Source organism: Corapipo altera, unplaced genomic scaffold (genome assembly GCF_003945725.1).
Source record: "Corapipo altera isolate COAL_440 unplaced genomic scaffold, ASM394572v1 48b, whole genome shotgun sequence".
Lineage (NCBI taxonomy): Eukaryota > Metazoa > Chordata > Aves > Passeriformes > Pipridae > Corapipo > Corapipo altera.
The window spans coordinates 16,357,303-16,379,011 of record NW_020884884.1 but is presented as its reverse complement, the minus strand read 5'-3'; the positions used below and the strand labels follow the sequence as shown (position 1 = coordinate 16,379,011).

At 39.8% G+C, this 21,709-nt stretch overlaps 2 long non-coding RNA genes across 3 annotated transcripts in view; both read right to left on the bottom strand.

Moving 5' to 3' along the window:
- Positions 1 to 4,983: 4,983 nt before the first annotated feature.
- On the bottom strand, positions 4,984 to 6,535 carry LOC113946335. Its single transcript, XR_003527395.1, has 2 exons — positions 6,261 to 6,535; positions 4,984 to 5,357 (listed from the first exon to the last, which is right to left on the bottom strand). It is a non-coding gene; the product is annotated as an uncharacterized LOC113946335 (long non-coding RNA).
- A 7,959-nt stretch (positions 6,536 to 14,494) lies between these two features.
- Positions 14,495 to 21,709, bottom strand: part of LOC113946333 — a 42,631-nt gene continuing 35,416 nt past the window's right edge. For both annotated transcript variants that reach the window (XR_003527393.1, XR_003527392.1), the window contains 2 exons: positions 16,121 to 16,298; positions 14,495 to 14,682 (listed from right to left, as the gene is read on the bottom strand). This is a non-coding gene — a long non-coding RNA (uncharacterized LOC113946333). The remainder of the gene's footprint in view (positions 14,683 to 16,120; positions 16,299 to 21,709) is intronic.

Sequence of the window (21,709 nt, the reverse complement as noted above, 5' to 3'; positions counted from 1 at the left end):
TAAGTCCATTTTGTATAAATGCAAAAGTATTGTTCTTCGTCTGTGAATTATTATGGTTTTATATGTTTTCTATGTCTGTACAAGGCTCAGACCGAAAAGTAAAGCTGTCATGGTCAAGCTCAGCCTGAGTCAGGACTCCAAGCTGTCCAGCAGATTTTCTGTGTCATGCAATAGCTCTGTGTCCCCAGCTATAAATGATATATAATAATGACAACCTATGTTTCTTGTAGAGACTTTCCACAGCCCAGAAGTGTCCAAAACATGGATAAAGACTGTAAGCAAGGCCAAGAACAGCAACGTCCATCTGGCCTACAAGGCACACACCTGAGGTACAAATGAAATCATAAAAAAGAAGCTTCGTAAGTGCTCATAAAGGAATAAAGGTATTCCCTTCTGTTTGTAGAAAGTTTTCAGATATGCAGTTCTAAAGTGCTTGATAAGAAAAATTGTTCCTGATTTACATCTCCTGAAATAGATTTAATTAGTTATGGAGTATCATAAAATGCCTAAGAAGTAGCCACTTGCTGATGTATTCACCTGGGAGCAATTTGAGGAGCTGTTCTTCAGCCCTGCAGACATGCAAGATGAAAGAACAGACAGATCATTAGCCAACAATGAAATTAAAAAGAAAAATACAGTGACTAGAAAAAGCAATTATCATCTCCATTAAATTTTATCTGATTCATTATCAAGTGTGGCTGGACAAAAGGACAAGAATTAGTGTCCCAAAAGTTCCTTGGTGAGCTGCTGCATTCAGGACAAGAGGAGATGAAAGGCAGCTCTCTGCACTGAGGGCTAGGTAGGACTCTGGTATATCAAATCCCTTGTTTCTAGGATCAAAAAGTATTCCCAGGGAGCTGGAGAAATAAAGCTACCATTGATGAATAATTCACAGACAGGACCTGAATTTGGAGTTGCTACTCAGACCTGAAATGAATAGCTGTTTTGCCTACAGAAGAGCTGTGGGATCTCTAAATAAAGTCATATTTTTCATAATGTGTATGAAGCAGCCAGCAACAGTCCTCTTTTGTTCTCCATGGGCAATCCTCTTCCAGGGCAGACACTTGCTTCTGCTGACTGTTACTAATCGTGTGGTTTGGTGAGCAGCCACAAAATCTTCCTGGGTTCCACAGGACCAGATATCCATGGCAAGGTGCTTCTGAACTTCCTCTCAGATCCAGGTGGTGACTCCTGTGCCAGTTACACCTCAGTGACTTCCCAAGCCATGGCACAGTGACCTTCACCTATTAAGGTAACTTCTTTAGACTTATTAGGGCTACAGCTATTTTACATAGAAAAATCATTAAAATACTTGACTAAACCACCAAGTGCACAAGTAATTTTCTAGCTTATGCCCTTAACTGTACCCGGGACTATTAGTAGATCATTATGCTCCAAGAATGCTATGTCAAATGAAAATCTCCAAACTAAGAGGATAAAGTTTATTTTCAACACTCTCAATGTCTGTGATTAACGATGTATATTTCTTATTTCTATTTTTCAGGCTTGTTCTAAAGAATAGATCATATTTAATGTCCACCATATGGGAAACAGCCCACCAAATGAAACACTTATTGGGATAATTCCATGGGTATTCAGAAGAATGCAAAATTAATTAATTTTCCTTCTGTTTCTCAAAATGTACCTAGACAGAATAGGAAGTTTTATGAGATGCTAATTTTCTTTCTTTCCCCAAATACCATAAGAATAATTTTCTTGATTTATTTTCTATTTCAGATTCTTGTCCTGATCAGAAATGAAAAAAAATCAAAGGATGAACAAACATGAAAGGTTAGCAAAACATATTTGCACCTCAAAAATGTTACATTTGCAGTTTTGGAGAAATCTAAATGTCATTTCATGCAAACAGATTTTCCCACAGCTCTCCTTAATTCTTAGAGAACATGATAACAAGGATACAGTAAAGAGATGAAACTAGGATTAATGAGACATAAGTGAAGCACTTAATAGTCGAATCTGTGGGATGATATGCACAGGAAAATGATGAAATGGCCATGAAACATGATTCAAGAGTAAACTTCACAAAAAGAAAATATGTATCACTGGAAATATATTTGCATTTTAAGAGGAGATAATTGAATAACCCAGAAGAGCATTTCCATTTATAATTATTTGCTACTGTGAGTCAATGACTAGATCCTGGATTTTGTGAAAATATTTCTGTACACTGCACCAAAGAGATCAAAAGTCATCCATTTTTATGCTAACGTAAAGGAGTACAATCTCAACACAAGATCTGTCTGCAAGAGATCTTCATAGAAATACAGCATCCAATTAAAAGTAGACCAATACTTCAATTGACATAAAGCTCTACAGCAGCATGCACATTTGCTGTGTCCTACATTTTCTTGTTCAATTCTTTTTAGTTAATTCATTGCTCAGGTGAAAAATCTGTTAATTTTGTTTGCTGATAAACACAACCTGTATTTTAACATTTCCTCTCAAACAGGATCCTAGATCAGGAGTACAGAGCTAAAAAGTACCCCACACAACAGAATACTATGAGAGAGGCTAAATTATTTTGAAGTATTCTTGACAACTAATTAAAACACTGAGAGACCTCTAATGTTCCTTTTGCAAAATAAGGGCTATTTGTTCGTTGGTCCTAACATTTTTCCTTGGAGAATAGTTTATTCTTTTAATGCTGTGATTTTTTTCTTTAATCACAGTGATGAAGATTTTTTTTTCCCCGTTGTTTGTCACACTGAACCACCAATCACAGTTTTGAAATCCTTTCTCTTGAAGGAAAGACATTCTATTCACAATGATAGCACTCTGATATAACAGTCTTAGCTGATGGTAAACATAAGGGGGATTATCAAGATGCCATTATTTTTCAAAGATATTCCTGAGAGCAGATGAGTTTGGATTTTAGATTAGCATTAAAGTTGCTTAAATATAACATGTTTCATAGTTCTGATATAAAAACTAACTTATGAGAAACACAGTCTCTCTCTGTATTACAAGGTACACAGTTCCATAGTGACTTTGAAAGGTGACTTTTGATTACTTTCTTGGTGTATGGTTCTTACTATACAAATAGTAGAGATTTTTTGGATTCTGAAAGATTCTTTTGTTGAAGGTCAATTAATAAGCTTCAAGCAGCCTGCTTTTGCCCTACTCCTTTGTCAGATTAAGGACTCCACCCTGTCTGACAGCATGAACCACCAACTGGGGCTGCTCATTGCACCTTGTCAATGAAACAAGTTTACAGGTTCTAGCAAACTAGTCTACTTCCTAGAAGGCAGCACTCTGGCACAGAAGGACAGAAGTACAGTCGAAAACCACTAGGCTTTGAGATAGGACAGGTAGCAATAAAAAAGAAGAGACAGAAGTCAGGTTTTTCCTTCCTTTAGGCTCTACTGACAAAGTTGTATTAGAAGTAGGATCCACTGCATTGTTAAAAGGGTTCAACACCTGGCTGGACCTTCTGTAATTTGCTTTGACTACCAAGTGACCAGGAGAAGGAAAGGAGGAAGACAGCAGCATTTGACACCAGCTGCCATAGGCTGAAGAAGTTCTTGGAGAAAGTACTGTGGCTTTACCTGTACTTGATTTATGCTACTATTTATAAGACTAGGATTTGATATATGAATGAATACAATACTGAATTTAGCAAAGGCAAAAAATGGTATTATGAGGACAAAATAGGCCTCCAAAGAGATAGCTGCCATCCTAAGCTCCATGTTGGGCTCCAGGGCATGCAAGCATCTGTCCCCAGCACTGGCCCATTGCTCAGGGGACAGGGGAGCATCCAGCCCCGCAGCCATGGCAGCCATGGGTCGACAGACAGCCCTACTCATCATCTCCATCCTCCTTCTGGGAGAAGGTGCAGCTGGGGGAGAGGTTCAGCCCCTCTCCCCTCTGGGGTCCTTCACAGAGACCAGCCTGCACAAAGACTGTAGATGTGACTCGCCACATCCCTTCCAGGGCTGTGGTCACTGCAGATGTCTCCACCAGCTGGGAAGACCAACTGGGTAATGCTTAATAAACATTAAATTACCTTAATCCTCATACCCTCAATAGAACCAAGCACTGACCAGATTTGGGGAACACGTATTTTACCTTGAAAGATGGAGCAAGAAGCCTTGCTAAGGATACAGACAGAGCCTCTCAAACATTACGTATGAAGTGTTTGAGTCTCAAAAGGATACTCAGAGGAGTGTCACAGCTGTTAAACAGCCCTGTGCCAAGTACTCAGCACAGTATCACTCTGAGACATTACACTCTTCAGGCACCACCTGGGTGAAGGGCATCATCTGGGCATCCCTAATGCTACCAAGAGATCCATAATAAAATTGAACCCATCATGATGCACTCTTTGTCCTGAATTACTTCCAAACTGAGATACTTAACTATGACCTAGAACATCAGCTGTATTATGTATTTATCCCTTCCATCAATAGACTGGTACAGCATGTGACTACACACCATTAAACAGCTGTTGGCTTTCCAGCAAAGCTGGCTATCATTCAGCCATGGATAAAATAATTATGTATAGCATTTCATTGTGCCTGGCCATCCTGAGACAGCTGCTCAAGCAGTAAAGAAACAGATTTCAGGACCTCAGCCCCATTTTTGAGGTGTCACATGACCAGCACACTCCAGCACAAAGAGCTGGGTAGTAAGATCTCTTTTTAACTCACAGATGACTGTGTGCAATAAAGCTCATGATGAACTTCAATCTGAGGCAGCGAATTTGGCGTGGTTTTATAATGCTGCATTTTTTTAATAAGGCATCCAACTCTAGAGCTGCTCTGGGTAATCCTAATAGGTACCTAATGATTTTCTTCATTTTATTCTTTAGGCTTGAAGTATAATAATGTTACTGTGCTACATGTGCTCTGCAGATAAATCTCTTTCTATTTATTGTTTTCTGATTGCCTCTTGGACATTATGTATTTTTTCTTCACACTCTATCTCATTTGTAAACTGTGGTTGAGAACAATTTATGAAGAACCATTTGAACCAAGAAGCATTTTTAATGAGTATATTTTGCAAAGGGCAACAGCACCACGAATAACACCAATTAATAGCTTTATTTGATCTAGGGAGTAGGAAAAAGCAAATAGAAACTCAGATATTGATTTGTCCAATGGTCTGCCTATTGTAGAAAAGTAACCCTATGTGTTCTCCATCTTCAATTTTAATTTCTTTGCGTAGCATATGCAAGTACAACATCTTAGCAGAAATAGAAATTGGAAAATTCTCTTTCTCAGTATACAGTGAACAACGTTTCTTCTGGCACTTGATGAGAAGCAACTTTAGTTTTAATACTGCTGAAAAAACCTTGATTGGAGAGGCACATTGTCATTTCTTGCTTATTTGCTTAATATCTACAAAGTGATAAAGCAAAATATTAGACTGGCCAGTTTAATTTTGAAAGAAGAAAACAAGCAAATAATTTTTACTTCTTTAATGTTTTCCCAGCTGTGCTTCTTTATTTCCTGCATTTGTCAAAAGCTTACAATTTTCTTTCTCTCCCTGCCCCTTCAAGACCTTACTTAATGACTTAGTAAGCAGGATCCTCATGAGTAAATGAGGATGCATGGAGAGTAGAAGAGGGCAGGTTTCACAGTCAAGGGCAAACAAGCCCTGACCAAAGGTCTGTAATTCCCACACGGCCACACAGAGCCTGTCATTTTGCAGCAAACTATGAGTTTGTTCTGCATTAGCTCTCTTTCCTTCAGTATTGATGTCAAATGCACTGATTCCCTAACTCTTGAGCAACCCTCCTAGCACAGCCTACCACATTTGCTACTCTAATTGTAAGATTTACTAGATTTTTTGTCATGACACCTAGCTTGCCTCTCAGAGCTTTCTGATGGTATTCTGCTCCCCCTGCCCCCTTCTTGCACTTCACATGAAACAACAACAGATAGCCCTGGCACATGATTTTCCCTGTGTCACAGAATGTCATAAAAATTAAAATACACTTCTTCACTAATACTGTAGATTTGAAACACAATTTAATATAGAACACAAAGATCATAGAGATACTTCTAAAATATGCCAAATAAAAATTTTTAAAAATGGGGGCTTTGACTATATTCATATCTATTTGGTATTAAAAAAAACAGATGTGGAGAAATAATTGTACTCAGGACATTTTCAGGGCTGCTGTAAGTCACTCTGTCTTCACACACCCTGAGGGACTACTGTCACACTGAGAAGCATCACAAATACAGCAAATTTTACTATTGTGATTTCCTGGATGTAACTTTTTATATGTAGGACACCTGGTAAGGGGGAATAACAGGGAAATTCCCCTGAGCCTCAGGGCAGGCAGCGATCCAGCTGTGCCAGAAGATCTCCTGCACCCTGGTCACTGCCTCCTCCTTCTTCCCAGTTCCTTGTGGACAGCTCCAGGACTCTGCAGCCACCAGGACTGGCTCTGGGTTAAAACAATTAAGGAAAGCAATGAAGGCATTTCAGATGGCAAGGACAGAGCAGCTGCAGAGAGAAAGAGACAGAAATGAGGATTTGGTTTACCACAGAACCACAAACTGTTTCAGTGAGAAAAATTTGCTCCGAGTGTTTTTCCACAGGGATGCTTCCTGATCAATAGAAGTGAATGCCTAACTGACTTACCAGCATGCTCTGCTTTGCAAACTAAATTAATAACATTTCTCAGGTATGTGAACTTTAATACCAATATGTGTTTGGATTTCTTCCAGATTTGATATTTACTGTGAATTTCCTGTATTTATGTTCTGGAATTTCCTCTGTAAAACAATTTGATATTTACAGATAGTCACATAACCCTCTAGTAGAGCCAGGTAGTGTTGTTGTTGCAACAATATGGTGCTCAAATGCACAGATTCCGTATGGTGAGTCAGTTAATTGCAACCATGGTGGACCTGAAAGTCTGATGTGACTTATAAAAAATACTAATTGTTAGTTACACCAAGAGCCAAAACTCACTTAATATACCAACAATAAACATTTAGTGCAGCCTGATAAAATTTCTTCTTGTGGCCAAATCCCAAAAGGCCACTCCAGAAGGGGACCACAGGGATCTTCTCTTTGATGAACCCATCAATCAGGGAGAGGAGGCAGTGGTACCCCTGAAGTCAGTTGCAAGCTCAGCAGGGCACAGACTTCATATGAGTTTCTGCTTGCAGTGTGTTTCTGTGGCAGATATATTCTTTGCTCTCCAGATAACTAGTTTTCAAGGATATTAGAGGTGTTTTGCTGTATGTTAACCTCCAGTTATTACAGCTAGTGATGCTGCCTGCTTTGTGCATGCCCCCACCACCACTGTGTGGATGATCCTATCCTGCAGGGACTTTGCCCATCCATCCCCACCTTGCAGAGCACTGGGTCCCTGCAGTAATTCAGAATGAAGGGCAGGATCACTGGCTAGCTCTTCCTCTCTTTTTTGTCTATCCCCTGGATGTTTCAGTGTGTATTGAAAAAGCAAAACTGAGCAACCAGCCTCCAGCTGGTTCTGCATTATTCTAGGCAGGTATTATGGAGGCAGGGGAAGACGCACTTTTATTTGGGGCTCACAGAAGTGCAGTATTTCCTTTTAAATATGCATAGACAATTTAAAAAGAGAAATACTACAATTGCTTCAGGACTGCCTTTGGCTCTGATTAGAAACAGCTGAGCAAAGTTAAGTGCTCAGCTGTTTCTGCAAAGAGATTAACACCTGTTGAAGATGGAATAAAAATATGTGACAGAGTTTAAGAGCAAATATGAAAAGATCATTATTGTAAAACTAACAGTAACACCAGTGACTGATCACATCCCCACCCTGTCATGCTACATCACTCCTGGGAGGTAAAAAAAGCACATTAACACATCTACAGCACTTAAGAAATATGTACACATATTTTAAGCTCTTTTCTCATCTGCAGCTGGGAAAATGGCTCCACGACTCTCTTATCCAAAGAAATTTACAGAGGGTGTCAGGTCATAACAAAATAACATCTACCCAGGCATGCCATATACAATTGAGGCAGACAGCTGTGTTATAGCATGTGTTGTTATAGTGCATATTAGTGTCCCATTTGGGGTAAGAGGAGCATCCTTAGTGTCTTACAGGACAACCTCTCTCCTAGAGAAAAGGTGTGTAAGGAGTGGCTGAGGTTCCTTGGTTTATCCAGTCTAGAGAAGAGGAGACTGAGGGGAGACCTCATCATGGTCTACAGCTTGCTCACAAGGGGAAATGGCAGGACAGGCACTGATTTCTTCTCTCTGGTGACCAGTGATAGGACCCAAGGGAATGGCATGAAGCTGTGTCAGGGGAGATTTAGGTTAGATATTAGAAAGTGGTTCTTCACCCAGAGGGTGGCTGGGCACTGAAACAGGCTCCCCAGAGAAGTGGTCATGGCACCAAACTTGTCAGAGTTCTAGAAGTGCTCAGTCAATATTCTCAGACATGTGGTGTGATTCTTGGGGTTGTTCTGTTCAGGGCCAGGAGTTGGACTCGATGATCCTTGTGAGTCCCTTCCAACTCAGGGTATGCTAAGATTCTATGTGTGATTTTCCAAATTTCTTTTCCTATGTGCTGCAGGGACAGTAGGAGTGTGTTTACCTGCCCCTCTCTTGGCTGAAGGCAGCTACCTGCCTCAGGAACCAGAGCTTCTCCTACACGCCACAGGGCCAGCCTTGCCCCAAACAGTACAGGGAAAGAAGGCCTGGCACTGCTGGAGCTCCCCCAACACCCTGACATGCTCTCCCAAGGCAGCAGGAAAGCACCAGGCCCCGTGGGATGCTCTGCAGAAGTCCCCCCTGTGTTTCCTGCCTGTGAGCTCACTGCATTTCTCTGAGGCTGATGCTGAAACTAAGTGACCTCACATTTTTTACCCCAAACCAGAGTTTCTTTCCTGATGAAGGCCAGTTGCAGGAGCAGTCAAAATAACAGTGTGCTCCACAGTTAATTAACACAGAACTGTGCAAAGTAGGGGCTACCAGGTGTACCACAGGGTATGGGGTTGCCCACATTTCCAGGGAGGGAAGCACTCCAGACACTGTTGAAAGGTTACACTTACAGGCTCACTCTCTGGGTAGGTGCCTCAGGAGTGCCCTATGATGCAGATATATACCAAAATGCACTGGACCACAGCTGTGAGCATGGTCCACCCATGCCCCAAGGTAAGGAGCCCACAGCCGTGACCACTGGTATGGTGGTGGTGGGGACACAGCCCAGGGTTGTGCTCTTCTCAGGCACTGATCAGACCTCCACAACATCAGGCATGGGAATTGTCACTAACTCCCCTCAAGAGTAAACATTGCAATTGTACCTAAGCTACATTTGTGTGTGTGCCAAAGCTGCCTATGGTGGTAGAGGAGAGCCCAAGCCAGCCAGGCTCCCCATTGGCATCTTCCCACCAGCTGCCAGAGACCACTGCCACGTCCAGTCATGTAAAAAACTGGCAGAGGTAAAGGTCACCCCTGACTTTCCTCTCCCTGCAAACTGGGAAACTGCAGCTTGCTTCTCTTTTGCAGGTGTGTCATTCTTCAGACTGTGCTCAGATGGAAAAACTGATGAAATGGCTGCTTCCAGCACACGTCACTGCACAGGTCCCCCACTCCCAATGGACGTAATGCCTCAAAGATTTACACCAGCTAAAAAATTTGATGCCTGTCTCCTCAAAGCCAATTTATTTTTATTCCAGGAGGTATAAATAATAGAGAGACCTGGGGTTTGTTGGCTGATCTCTTATTTATTTTCTCTGGTCATTTATTTCAGCTCAGTTTATTTCTTCCTCGGATTTCAATTTTTGCTCCGGATTCATTTTGATTCTAGTTTCCTCAAATATTATGCACATAAATTAAGTAGCACTATTCAGAAAAAAAAAGATCTGGGAGTCACCTGTGTAACCCAGAAGATACAAAAGGATGCAAAATGCAGAGAGCACAGAGAATGAGCAAAAATACTGACACTTTTATTCTATTTCATTGCAGTGTTGTATATGGAATGCTGTATTTCTTATGTTATTAAAAAAAAAAGTACACATAGGAAGGATTCTGAAAATATACTTTGAAAGGATAAAGAAACTGGAATATTATCCATAAGAAGACATACTATAAAGATTTAAAGAGAAAAATGAATAAGAGATGATATGCAGTCGGTATATAAAGGACTTTGAGAGAAAGTAATTCAATACATCCTTTTTCCATACAGTAAAGGAAAAAAGATACTAGTCCTGTGGACTAGAACTTTTTTCAAGATTTGGTGAAAGTATATTTATTGATTTAGATTGTCAAATTTTCACGAAGTCATTGGATAGGTTTAAAAGTAATTAATAATACAAATTAACACATTATACTTAGTTCTGTACTGTTCATCTTGAAATATCTTGCTTATACCTCTGGAATATCTAATATTATCATCTTCACTGTTACTAGCTGGACTAGGCTTACCAGGAATATAAATGCTGGGATTTCTGTAACTGTACAGCCTTTCCCAGGTCCAAGTGAGAAGAGCTAAAGCTGCCTATTTATTCATCAATGCAGTAGTTTCCTACTTGGAGCACTTGGTTTAAAAAAACATAACATTTTGCATGTCAAATACTGCAAATGAAAAAAGCAGAAAAAAGAGGCTACTAAAACTAAGACAAGGTTAATAAATCTTTTTAATGCTTGAACCGCTAGCAAGGAAGGGCATGCAAGGACAGACTTAGGGATATAACCATGACCAAAAAAGGATTTTGTGTCACCTAGTACAGAAGTGTAGAATTTAAAACATTTGAAATTATTGCCTGAACATGAATTTCCTTGGGCCAAAATACCATATTTCTGGTAATTGCTTCATACATTATCTACAATCACAAATTATTTCATTCTGCCATTCACATGAAAATAATCCAAGAACTATCCATGCAAGTTCAAGCCTATTTTTCCCTGGGCTGTCACTTTCAGATGTTTTTCACTCAGCATTTTTCACTGCTGGGTCCCCCAGCCAAATATGTCCATCTGGCTACGGCACATAGAATCAGAAAGAAGTAGCAGAACCCTCTGTTTACAGCTTATAATGATTCCTTCACTTCTGCAATTAGCACTGTCTATAACTGAAGGTGATCATTTAGTTCTGACATTCCTGTTTTAAGGGTCCCACATTTCAAGAGGCATCAGCTCTCACTGCTGGAAGAGGCAGACATGGTGCTGTCCTCACTGAACCCAAAAGTTACTGTATCAGAGAGAAATTGCCACCTACATCAATATAATAGTGTTCTCCCTAAAATGAGTCTTCAGAGCATCATTTCTGTACAAAACTTGCACAAGTAGTAATCAAAATGAAACTTCTGCTGATTGCCTAAGCTATCTGAAGTTCCCTGGTAATTTGACAAGCTACAATTAGATGCATGTTTTCCAGAGGGACACTTTGAGAGGGAAGCAAGACAAAGCAAATGAAGTATCCTGTGGAAATGGGAGTTTTCAATAATTCGCTTTTTCTTGTATTTATCAGTATAACCCTACCTATGTAGTTAGAGCTTTTGTTACTGCTCGTGACAAAAGCTTACCTGTACCATAAAGGAGGCAGTTTTCAGGTATCTATTTCCAGCACTGCAAGGCAGGCAGCTGTGGCAGCAAGTTCTGCAACTGCTTGGGAAGTCAAATGCTTGGCAAGGCCTTGGCTGTGGGCTGTTTCAAGGCAGGTTGGGCATGTCCATATGAACATTTGGAGCAGCTTTGGCAAGAGAGCAGATATGGCTACACAGTGCCATTTTTTCTCTACTAAAAACCACCACGTTATAAATACTGGAGCTGAAAAATGCTGATCCTCTCTGACCAGCAGTTTGGTTGAACAACCTTCTCGCAGAAGGCTGAGGGTGTTCATAGCCAGCAATGGCTCCACACGCCATTGTATGCTCCTTTGAGAACAGTCCAGCAAAAATCCAGAATTTGTTCCTCATGTTCTCAGGTACCAAGGTAAACATCTTGCCAAATGAAACAGCATATGGTCTGAAAAATAGTTATGATCTCTTTAGCAAGGGTTGGAGCTTTTTCTTTGAATTCGTCCTCTTTTTCCAATTTGTTCAAAGCAGAAATCAAACTGACAGGCTTAATAATTACAGGCAGTGTGCTTTGCCAAGCACAGTGTCTCTTTCCAAGCAGTGGCAGCTGAATATAGTAGGTAATTCCCAACCTCCTACCTCAAAGTGTGTAATCTCTGTCTTTCCTTGCTATATATTTCCTCAACTGCCAAGTATTAAACAAATATAGAAGAAGGAATGCTGTTGGGTTACATTTGAGACCTGAAAGTTTAGAATTTCTACTGATCAACATGAACAAGACTCTGCAGACAATAAAAACCCTTACTTATACCTCTATATAAAAAAAAAGAGTTAACATGTAAGGTAGCAACCTCCACATTTCAGCATTGCATGAGTTCATCTGTGCCCAGGTTCACTTGTGCAATTGAGTAAATTGCCAAAGAGAATGTAGGTCTCTCACTGTTCCTTAAGGTGAGGGAATTGGGGGAGGGAGGGGGGTGAAGAATACAGAAGGGAAAATTAAATTACATTTTAGAAAACGCCTCCATGTGTCAACCTGGGGAGTTTGATTTAATGTGGTAGGTGTTCTTGGAAGTGAGTATTCCAGATTTCACATGTTTTTTGAGCTTTAATTAAATAATTTGAAAAAGAATACCATATGTGCACAGACTTCTCAAGGGATAAGCATGTAAATTTCTATGTTGATATTTGCAGACTGTTGAACTCATATCAGCATGGAAGAAGGCTCAGGGATTTTTCATTTCTTCCAAATAACTGCCTGAGTAACTACCAGAGAAACTAAGTGGGCATCTAGTAATCTTTGTCATGTCCTTTAAGGTTCAATTTCCCCAACACAGGAGCTACTACATTACTGAGAAATTTTCCCAGAAAGAAAACACACCTTTTATGAGCATTTTTGTTCTCCCATAGTAATAATAAAAAAAAATTAAAGGACACATAATGCAGCAGTCAGTACCTATTCTAGCTGTGCAGTAAAAAGCAAAAGGAGCCCAGAAGAACAAAGGGAAGGCATGAATAAGTGCTAACACAGGCACCAGGTGGAGCGGTACAGCCATCTGTACCCTGACTGACTGACTCACTCAGCTTGTTTTTGTATACATCAAACACGAGAAAAACTCCACTGTTATGTGCAGCTTTGATAATACATAATTAGTTAGTGATTTAACAACCACCAGGGAAAAAAATAGGACAGTAATCATGGCAGGAGGAAAGAACGAAGCACCTCAAAAAGGAGATGAATTAGCCCCTGCAGCCAGCAATTTTTTGAACTCTTTTGGTAGTTTGTTGGACTGTAACAACAGAGGTGATTTTGGAAATAGGAGCAGTTCATAAAGTAGCAGTGCTGCTGATTGACATCCCTCTTCCAAACTAAAGAAGTGTTTGTGAATCTGTAGTATAGAACTCTCTTAAGGAAATATTTTAAAACTGGAATAACTACTGCAAGCACTGTTTTTCTGATCAGAAGCAGGAGGTGAGCGACAGCTACACAGGTGGGGGTACAGGGAGGCAAGAGACATCCTGACCCGAGGTTTCATTCTGGGAGAGACACAACTCTCTCATCAAAAAGAAAGTTCATCTCTGTTCCTTACACTGAATGAGATAAAAAGACAAGTCTTAAACATAAGAAAAATTGGTCCCAGTCCTCACTGCAGCCAAAGTGGAATTTGTCACTAGCATTACCTGATGTAAATATCCACTGAATTCTGCTATTAAAATGTCAGGAAATATTTTCTGATAGGAAGAAAGCACTGGAATTAGCCTTTGCCTTCATTAGAGGTACCAATTATAGTGATTATGTATTTATTAAAAAAATACCTAATATTTTTAGGGAAAAGCTCTGATGGCTTATAAATATGAACACATTTTTTTAGTCTGTGATAGCTGGGATCACAGACTGGGAAAAGAGCTTTTACCCAGTCACTTTATCATTCATTTTAGCTGCCTCTCTCTGCCAGAGAGGAAATTCAGTCCAAAAAACTAACCTGAAAGTTCCAATTTAACTCGCTCCTCTGTATTTCTGCTTAGGTATGTTCCCTTATGGAAAACTATTTTTGAACTAGTATTTTATACATAACTGCAATTTCCTATGCAAAACTTTGTGCAGGAGAAATAATAGCATCATGTTTCTAACTTGCAGACTCAATCTGGGCACAGTTTTGTGATTTGGTTTTTGGTTTGTTTTTTTTCAGCTGATATCTACAAAGCAAGAGATCAACTCTATTTTTCAAGTTTTATTAAAATAAAAAAATGGAGTTCTGGAGTTGGAGGCAATCCTAGACTACCAAAAATCTCAGATTTTTGTCCTTTTGCCCTCAAAACAATTCCAGATTGTGGGATTTCTGATTTGGAGATAATTTTATATTTAAGATTTCTTAATATTACAGTGTATTCTAAATTAAATTCAATTGTAAACTCAGTTTAATGTTTCAATGTAGAAGTGAAAAGGTTGATATAATTTTTCATAATTAAAGATTCATAAAGGCAGGTTTCTCTTTTACTGGTTGATTTTAATCCTGAGATTTCACTTAAAACATTAGTCAAAAAAGTAAACCTCACAATTTACTAAGTCTGAATGAACTTTATCAGAATAAAAATTACTGACCCAGAGGTTTTTTCCTTCAGCTACTCTTGTTTAGGTAAAAATTCTCCTTTCAGTTCGCCAGTCACCTTCTCTCTGTTGTTCTGCACAGTTCTGAAAAAAAAAAATAATATATATATGTGTGTGTGTGTGTGTATATATATACATTTATATGTCCACTGGAAAAAACCCCTGAAAATCTAAACATTTATTTTGTCCTTAATAAAATGGGAAATACACAATGCCTTAAATCTCATATATAAAAGCAGTAGTTCTTATGAGATAAAATGTGTATTGCCACCCCAGTTACACAGACAAAAAACATGGTGTAGTAGCTTGTTCAAAGCGAGAAGAAAGTCTGTGTGCATACCCTATAAGAAGGGTGAGAACTGAAGTTGCACAATTTTTTCCACAGTGTTGACACAATGTGGTCTACCATACCAAAAAATAGGAAAAAGATAGCAAAAAAAAGAAAAAAACAAACCCCAACAAAATTTTACATTTCAAAATTGGGCACACATGATATCAAATCACCAGCTTTCCGGCAGGAACTGTACTACCCTTTAGGTCATGCGTTGATCTCTTTGGAATTTTAACGTATAGCAGTGACTCTGGCAATAAAAATCAAAAGGATCAACAATGATAACAAGTTCAAAAATGGTAGTATGAAAATACAGGATTAAAATACAGTTTGGAAAAAATAGCTTATATGTAGACTGCATATAAAATGTAAGATTTGACAGCAAATTTTATATTGATACATATTGTTGTATAAAGCATATGAAGACAAAGATTCCTGCTGAGAAACTGACTTATAGTTCATTTCCAAAACAGAAAGCAAGAACTTCTAAAATGCAGTTGAGTTGATGAGACACACAGTGTATTTTTATTTATTTTGCTGGCAGTCTTGACACCACTCATTGCCAAGTTGTTCTGGAGTTTATTTTTCCCAAACAACTCCTTTAAAAAAACCTCTTTTAAGTGTTGAACACTCCATAGAATTATGGCATGGTGTCATCTTGGGACCTCTGCCTCACCAAAAATAGTGGCAGCTCCCTCAAAAGCAATAAGATGTGCTCCCATTACTTAGTGTTATGTATTCATCTGAATGATGTATTTGAGTCTATTAAGGTATCTATTTCTGTGGCATTCAAAGTGCAATATTCTTGTGATTTAAACAGCTTTTTTTTTTATTATAGTTGCTGCGTAAGAGTGCATTCGAGCCCTGTTGTACCAAATTGCAAGCTTATCCTTTGAGGAAAGTACTGCAAATCTGACTGAGGGACATCTGAAAATTCAAACAAGTTTTAACTTCAGGACAGCAACCTGTATTGCTGGAAAAGTACTGAAATTTCAGACTCTCTAAAATCTCTAGCTATTTGGAATTATGGAATCAACCAGGAGCATTAGTATTCCAAGAGTCTTTCTATTTGGAATTATGGCACCAACCAGCAGCATCAGTATTCCACAAGTCTTTCCCAAAACCAGGAAAGCCTTAACCTCAAAGAGAGTTGTGACCGCTGCCATTTCACTCCTCAGCTGTAGCCCTTACCTCTTTTCTACAAGTGTGAAGGAGTAAGAGAGTTAAAGAAGCAGTTACATTCCTTTGTCTTAGTCATCTCTTTTTCTTTTCCTATTTTGTTAGGTAGCAGACACCCAGGTCTTTTTATACTATTTAGTTTCCTAGTGTTTAAATGTAGCTTTATATTTCCAGATGTGCACGAATGTCTCTGAAAAAAAGAGGAGGGAAGGAAAGTTCCTGAGGCTTAGAAGTTATATATAACACTGCATAAAATTGCTCTTTAATATATTTTCTGGGGCCTCTGTTTGATCCTAAAAGACCTGAAATTGTCATCTGCAATTTCTGGTAAATAACTTCTGACAAACTTCTGCTTATCAGGAGTGTTCTTTTCTGAGACTGTGCTACACATGATGGCACTCAGGAGGTGAGATTAGGATTTACTCATTACTGAGGAAGAGGATCCAAAGAAGAAGGCTAGATAATTGGCTCTGAAATGGTGGTTTCACCATTGAATAACCCAGCTCGGTGCTACGTTTCTCTCTGGCTCTGGAAAAATTTGCTTTTTGAAATTTCTAGCTAAACAGACATGTGCTTTCATAGAACCTCAGAGATCATAAACACTGTGGGTTTTCATCAAGTTGGCAATTTGGTTCCATTTTGATCCAGTGCCGCAGTCAATTTGTTGACTTCATTTTGATTTGATGTCTGTAATGCTCCACTTTTACTTTCGTGGAATATTAATGCTAGCTAGGCTTTGATTTCACAGTTCTATTTTAGTTCAAGTTTCTTAACAAAATGTATTGAACTGATCCTTCAAACGGGATTTTCAAAAGTGCCTAATCTGCACAATTTGTTTCAGTATGCAGCATCACTGCAGAGTCTTTGAAGACGTGGTTAAGTATGAGCTAGTCAACCCAAAACACCAACTAGCTCTCTGTGCAGGAAGGAGTTTGCTCAGTACAGCAGTAAGCATAATAAAACCATCATCCAATAGAGTATGTATTTGTGAGGCAAAAAGAAAACGAACCCAACTTTGTTTCCTTTTTTCTTTTTTTTTCCTTTTTTTTTTTTCTTGAGAGCAATTTTTTTCTAATGTCTAAGACAGAACAGAACTTCCATCCTTAAATACCGTGAGTCATCCAAGGAGGCTTCTGGACAGAGAAAAGGGGTATTTGCACACACAGATGTGTGCAGCTGAGGGTCCAGCTAGTGCACTTGTGCCACCAGCACTGCAAGAGGACACAGAAGGCTGTGCTCTCATGCACCACCTGCAAGAATTTATTTTTTCTGCCTGACAGAGACCAGTCCTTTAAGTTACATGCCTAACACTGGGTTGGGCAAAGACTCCACAGAGCATGCAGAAATGCAAATGCAGTTTCTGCATTCAGCTGAGGGTTTTCTGAGGGGAGGCATTGCTGAACTGTGAGTAAAACACATCATAGAGTGTTTTGTGCCACTTCTTTGCTTCACAGTGAAGGACATGGAGGAATTATTAAGGTCTGCATACATAGCTCCCTACATTCATCTATAAAATCGATCACACTGAGTACACTCATCCCACCGTTGGTGGCTGAGTTGACAGGATGACTGCAATTTTTACATCTTCACCCTGTGTTTGAACTGTGAGGTAGTCTCATCTACACTTTTGCACTGCATTTGGAAGCACCTCACAGCTAAAGGAAGGCTAATTCAAAGCTAAGGCTTTTCACAGCTCTCAATACTCTCATCCACTCCTGTCTCAACTTGATTTTTTAAAGATGGAAATTGCAAAATGTTCATGGCCTTAAGATTGTTTCATCTTTTCAGTCCAATTGCTCTTTGGCTTTCTGCAGGCTCTAAAGATTTTTACTCTATTACTATGCTGAAAAGCTAAGTTAGGGCTGCCACAGATTATCTTTTTATCAGTTAGTTTTAATCTGGACTTGCCACTCATCATCCTCAGTTCACTCAGCTCAGACCAAGCATCCACTTCTCTGAGTAACAGTTACAGAACCACAGAATCCCAGAATGGGTAAGGTTGGAAAGGACCACTGTGGGTCATCTAGTTGAACCTCTCTGCTCAAGTAGGGTCTGCCTAGAGCACATTGCACAGGTTTGTGTACAGACAGTTCTTGAATATCTCCAGTGAGGGAGACTCCACAACCTCTCTGGGCAATCTGTTCCAGTGCTCAGTCACCCACACAGTAAAGAAGTTCTTCCTCATATTCAGGTGGAACTTTCTGCCCATTGCTTCTTGTCCTATTACTTGGCATCACTGAGAAGAGCCTGGCTTCATCCTCTTGGCACCTTCCCTTCAGATATGTATAAACATTGAAGAGGTCCCCTCTCAGTCATCTCTTCTTGAGGCTGAATGGGTCCAAATTCCTCAGCCTTTCCTCATAAGAGAGATGCTCCAATCCCTTAATAATTTTTTTAGCCCTCTGTTGGACCCACTCCAGGGGTTCCATGTATCTCTTGTACTGAGGAGCCCAGAACTGGACATAGCACTCCAGATGCAGCCTCACAAGGGCTAAGTAGAGGGGCAGTATCACTTTCCTTGACCTGCTGACATACTTATGTTGGCATGTTCTCTCTGTAAATCAATGAAATCATCTCAGTCTCTGTGGGAAAGCAAATTTACCTGATAAACAGTTCATTTTGTTCCACCAAGGACTCGTAGGGGTTAACTGATGGAGATTATTGTAGGAAACATTTTCCCATCTCCTGATATGTCCAACTTCACTTTCTTCAAGTGCTGATCCTCTTCTCCTACCTGCCTCTCAACACTTCTCCCCACTGACTTCACAGGCCTCTTTGCTGCACCCCATTCACAGGCTGCCTCCCCTCCCTCTCCAAGAGGCCTTTCCCAACTACTTGCCATATGCCTGGCCCCACCAGTCAGTGCTGCACCTCTCATAATTTTGTATTTTTCAGCTCCCACAACCAAATGATTAGGTAAGAATCTTGGCTTACGGTTTTAAGTAAGTTTCCTAGACCTCATGGTAGCAAAGAGAAACTTAAAAACATGACTCAAGTGCACCCCAAAGGCTAAGAAACCTGAAGGCAATAAACCACACCCTAAACTTATTTTCTTTTTAAAATCTCAATTTTAAGTTTTTACCCAATCTCAGGCCTTTCTCAGACTTTCCTCATGATTTGTGAACATCTGGGATTGGCAGTGCTGCAGTCTGAGCACTCAGGTTGGAACACATCATCCTCCAGTCCAGCTGCTCCCTAGGGTCCACTTCCCACCGGTCCCACCAGAATGCATCTCCTGAAATGACCTTCTAAGATGCACCAGGGACTCCAGAGGGTCACATGTTGAGTCACTGCATTGCCTCAGCTGCTGCTTCCCCACTGCTATCTTTGGAAAAGTTAATGACCATGTTGGTTTTCTGAGCTATCCCAGAGAGAGTGCAGTTCTTTAGGCAAGCACAGATATCTGGAAGCAGGAGAAAGAGGTGTGATCAAATCCATGTGTTTTCTGTTCCCAGAGGAGTACATATTCAGCCTTCAGCAGCAAAATCCTTTTCACTTGTTTTTCCTCTACATAAGAGCGATTCCAGGCACTCCTTCAGCTTAGTAAACAACCTGAGGTTGGATTTTTCCAAGTAACTAGCTTTTGTTTCTTTTGTTGTAATTTCAAAACATACCAGGCCCAGAATAAAGGTTTATATAAGACTTGACCATCAAAGATTATTGATTTCCTACCTAACAAACATGGCATTTCACTCCAGTTGCTTACCCTGTTTTTCCTCTGTATCTTATTCTGCTTTCAGATCCCACTTTCACACTAGGCAGACGAGCCTGCCTCCATTATTTCACCTCTAGCCCCAGTAAGTTCTTATATTTTAAAGTTAAATTGACTTTTCCCTCTCTTCTGTGAACACTGTCACTTGGTCTTCTGGCCACACAAGTTCGCCCATGACAGCCAACAGAGTTTGCAAAGTACAAAGTATATGTTTTGTAAGAAGCCTGAAGAATGCTGAATTCTAATGAAACAAGGCCAATGTAATAAAAAGCACTGAAATTCAGTGCTGATGGTAAGAACATCCCTGTTAGGCTTAGCCCTGCTGCGATGAGAACTGCAGGGGTTATTAAATGCGTCTTCCTTCTTAATAGTTCCATTGATGGTTTCGGTAGTGATACAAAAGTTGCTACCAGGTGTTAGATAAAAATAGCTAAATACAGTATGGTCACAACAGTGCTGATCAATGTGGGTTATGACAAAGAGTCAGATTTCCCATCTTTGGTTTACTAAGGGTTAGCTGATTCATAAAAGTTACTTGAAATCGGAAATAACTTTTTCTTTCATCTCTGCACTGTTGCTGCTCATGATCCATTAGGATAAAACCAAATAATGTATTTATTATTAATAATCAATATAAACATACCAGAAAAAACAAAGCCCTGTTATCAGAAAAAACAAAGCCCTGTTATTTCAAGGTAGGGGTTGAAGCTTAAAAATCATTGAAGCCAGTGGCTTTGTTGTTGGTTGAATAAACAAATTATTGGAAAACCTGAGAGGGCTCCAATAAGAGAAACCCAGAGATCCTAGGCTGGGGTCCCAGATGATAGGAGATGACTTGGGGAATCTCATCTTAAAAAAACTAATTTCTTGGGGACCAGGCAGAAAGGCTGCATCAAACTAAATTAGACACAAGAGCATATCAGAAAATCTGCAGGTCCTCTGCCTACTAAGCAAATGTCTAACATGTGCCATACACAAAGCACATCAAATAATTAATGAAAGCCTTGATTTTGCTACTTACCTTGTGAAAAATATGTTTTCTGTCACTGAAAAAAATCAAACTCATGTGAAGACTTTCTACATACGAACTACAGTGACTTCCTCCTTAAACCTATACTTCCTTAGATATTAAGTGGGGACATCAGGAAATCACCTTGTTACTGCAGGTTGTTGGCTACTGAGAATAGCTTCAGTGGAACCTACACAAAGGTTTTAGAAGATCCTCAAATGGAGGCAGACAGCTGAAGGAGGGTTGGGCTGGGAAGGAAAATATATGGAGAAATGAGACTGCAGCCTGCTCCAGTTACTGCTTGATTTGTGAAGATAGCAGAGCCTTTTCTTAATATATGCTTTTAGGCTAGGATTGAAACACTCAATAAAAATATACCTGGAGCTAACAGACAATTAGCTTTTATTGCTACTGCTTTTTGTCTGTCAGTACTCCTTAGATTAACTGCTTTATTTTTATTCCAGTATTTGAACAAATGGTGCTATTACAAGCCTTTCCTCAGAACCAGTGAGGTGGTTTGTTTTGGTAGCTAAGACTACATTATACCCCACAGACTATCCTCTAAGTCTTAGAATAAAAGCCTTTGTACTGTGCTAGATATTATATTAAGTGGAAGCTGAAAATTTTATAGGCAAAAAAGCATGACTTCTGCAAGTGGCATTGTCCAACTTCACCAGGAGCTGGACTTCCCACACAGTGAGCTTCCCACTAATTGAAATCAGTTCAAAAAATGCACATTACGAGCTCTTACAAACTTTACAGGAACCAGCGGACGCCATTATGGTGGTGAACTCACAGCCTGAAATGCATGTTAAGATAAACAAGCTCCTCTTCTGCTGAGCTTCACCCCCTCCCCCGGAGCACTGCTCTCACCTGGTGA